Raw genomic sequence first — 3,494 nt, 5'->3', positions numbered from 1 at the left:
CAATCAACACTTAGAGGTCTTTTATGAAATATGTGGTACCATGAAAATAAATGGAGTTCCTTCAGAAGTAGTTAGATTATTGTTATTTGGGTTTTCTTTAAGAGATAGGGCAAAGCAATGGCTGAATTCTTTGGCCCCTAATAGCATCACCACTTGGGAGCAGTGTGAGCAACAGTTTCTTGATAAATTCTATCCACCAAGCAAAACAGCTCATATGAGGAATTTAATTGCAAGCTTCAAGCAAACTGACTCAGAATCTCTTTTTGAAGCATGGGATAGATATAATAGTATGCTCAGACAATGCCCACATCATGGGTTGGAAAGATGGTTAGTGTTGCACACTTTTTATAATGGTATCAACTATCATACCAAAGTGTCCCTTGATTCAGCTGCTGGAGGGGCACTTATGAATAAAAGTTTAGATGAAGCTGAAGAAATTATTGACAGTGTAGCACAAAATCATCATCAATGGGCAAATGAAAGAAGTGGTGGCTATTCTTCTGTAAACCCAACAATTAAAGCATCAGGGAAGTTTGATGTAGATGCAGTCACTCTTTTGTCTGCAAAATTGGACGCTCTTACAAAGAAATTTGAGAATATGGGGACTAGTGCTAATATGGTCAATGCTATTAGTACATCTTGTGAAGTATGTGGGAGTTCAGAGCACTCAAATGACTCATGTCCATTGGGAGCTATCACTGCACAAATCAATCAACTGGAACAATGTGATGCAATCATGAGTTACAATCAAAGGCAGAACAACCCATACTCAAATACTTATAACCCTGGATGGAAGAGTCATCCCAATTTTTCTTACAGAAATAATCAAGATCAAGGACCATCTATGGGGGCAAGACCAAATTTTCAAGCTGGGCAACAAAATTTTCAACATCTATTTTCTCAAGGCTTACCAAAGTCAAATATTGAAAAGATGCTTGAAGAAATTATCTCAAGTCAGAATGAAATGAAGCAAGATTTAGCAAAGCTCATTCAGAGAATGGATAATTCTGAAAAGCATCAAAAGATCCAGGATAGTCAAATTGCCCAACTAGCTTCCTCATCATCCAGAGCACCAGGACAACTTCCAGGAAAACCTAATGTGAATCCTATGGAGCATTGCAATAGAATTGAGCTTAGGAGCGGACGGACCTTGGGAGACTCCCAAGTGACTGCTCCAAAAGGGATACAAAAAGAAGAAGAGCTCTCTCCTCTTATATCAAATCAGATTCAAGCTAATGAGGAGAGTATCATTGAGGTTGAAGAGACTTTTCCACTGAACCATCAGAGCAAAGCTGTCCCTTTTCCTCAGAGACTTACAATGCTCAAGAAAGATGAAGAATTTGGCAAGTTTTTAGAAAAAGTTAAGGAAATTTGTGTAGAGGTACCTCTTATTGATCCTATTCTTCAAATGCCTAGATTTGCCAAATTCCTGAAGGATCTCATGTCAAACAAGAGAAGAAGAGGAGAGGTTGAGACAATTGCGCTTAGTGAGGAATGTAGTGCCATTTTGGAGAAGAACACTTCCCCAAAACTAAAGGACCCAGGGAGCTTTTATATTCCTTACAACATAGGAAAATATTTTTTTTGAAAAAGCTTTTTATGATTTGGGGGCAAGTGTTAGCCTCATTCCCTATTAAATTTGTAATAAATTAGGTCTCAAAAACATTAAACTTACTACTATGGCACTTCAACTTGCCGATCATTCCTGCAGGTACCCTTTGGGTATTATAGAAGATGTGCCAGTAGAGGTGGATGGGAATGTTATTCCCACAGATTTTGTCGTGTTGGACATGGAAGAGGACCCCAGGATTCCTATCATATTAGGAAGACCTTTCCTTGCTACAGCTAGAGCTATAATTGATGTCAAAAATCATAAGCCTTCTTTGGTAATTGGTAAGGAAAGGTTGGAATATGATTTATCTAATATCTCTAACCATGTCTCGTCTCTTTTAAATGCTTGTAGTAGGACAAGCATTTATAAACTTGAGGAATGGAATTTCCATCCTCATGGAAGGCCACCAAACGAAGGAGACAATGTGGTGGAAGATGTTGGGAGAAGATCTCCCAACAAAATCGAAAAGTATATCTGTCCTCCAAGGGCGAGGAAAATAAGTGAATGATCAAGTTTGGTCGAGCTAAAGACCTTAAACAAGTGCTTCTTGGGAGGCAACCCAAGGGTTATTTTAGTTAGTTTTGATTTGTATTTTAATTTCTTTTAGTTTGATGCATTCTTTTGATTTTGTTTTCAGGTTAGGTGCAAAACAGAGCCCGGCCGTGTGCTATACACGGCCAGGCAAAGGTTGCAGAGAAGGGAAGTGCTTGGGCCGTGTCATCCAGACACGGCCGTGTAGGATCTCCCGAGGAGAAAAAGGACTAGGTCATGTCCCAAACACGGCCGTGCAAAGAATTCCGAGAAGAAAGATGGAGAGGCCGTGTCCCAGACACGGCCGTGCGAAGAATCCAGAGAAGGAAGAGGGGGAGGCCGTGTGGATCTGCACGGCCCGTGTAGGAGAGTTATTTAAGTCTTCTTTCTACCTTACACGACCAGATCTTGGCCGTGTTCCGCACACCCCCAACTCTCCAAAACATCTCTTTCTCTCCCAATCTCTTAAAAACTCCTCTCTAATCTCTCAAGATCTCTTAGATCCGGATTCTCTTTCTCTCTAAGACTTGGACTTTTTGTTCTCCTAACCTAAGATCTTTGCTCTTTGAAGTTTGTTCTTTGAGTTCCATTTTTCCAACCCTAGATAATTCTTCCCCTATCTAAACTCATCAAGATGTCCAACATTTTGAAGAAACTTCGCAAAGGAGGTGGTGGATCCAGTGGAGACAAAGAGAAGGAGCCATCAAGGGACAAAGGAAAACAACCAGTGAAGGGCAAAGGCAAAAGGACTTCACGCAACGAAGGTAATGACAATGAATTCAATATTGTGTTTAGAAATGATGATCAAATAACTAGATTTGCAATTCTTGTCAATAGAAAGATAGTGTGTACTAGATATATGGACCCAACTGTTCTTGATATGCTTGGAATTAGGGGAGATGTAGATTTGATGATTGGGTTTTTGGATTGGAGTGATATTATGTACACACATTTGCCTACATATCCTCATCTTGTTTTGAAATTTTTAAGTTCATTGGATGTCCATTTTACTAATGAAGATGATTATTTTGGAAAAATCTCATTTAGACTAATGAATCAAGAATTTCTATGGGCATTTAGTGACTTTAATTCTTGTTTTGGATTAACCACCGGTAGCCCTCGTAGGTTTGATCCAAGGTTTAATTGGAATCATTTTTGGAATGCAATAACTGGGTTAGATCAACCTTATGAGCCTTCAAGAGCTAAGGCCTCCCATATGCAAAACCCCATCTTTAGGTATCTACATAGAGTCATGAGTAAAACTATTTTTGGTAGGGGAGAGAGTGATGGGATGGTTAAAAAGATAGAGCTTTATGCTTTATGGGCTATGCTTTATAAGGTTGAATTTGAT

At 39.4% G+C, this 3,494-nt stretch overlaps 1 non-coding gene across 1 annotated transcript; it reads right to left on the bottom strand.

The window, feature by feature from the left end:
• Nucleotides 1-212: 212 nt before the first annotated feature.
• On the bottom strand, nt 213-318 carry LOC121968890. The gene has a single exon (XR_006108408.1). It is a non-coding gene; the product is annotated as a small nucleolar RNA R71 (small nucleolar RNA).
• Nucleotides 319-3,494: the final 3,176 nt, after the last annotated feature.

The sequence above is a fragment of the Zingiber officinale genome, chromosome 3B (genome assembly GCF_018446385.1).
Source record: "Zingiber officinale cultivar Zhangliang chromosome 3B, Zo_v1.1, whole genome shotgun sequence".
Lineage (NCBI taxonomy): Eukaryota > Viridiplantae > Streptophyta > Magnoliopsida > Zingiberales > Zingiberaceae > Zingiber > Zingiber officinale.
Note: the sequence above shows the minus strand (reverse complement) of the source record. Positions and strands in the feature narration are given on the sequence as shown.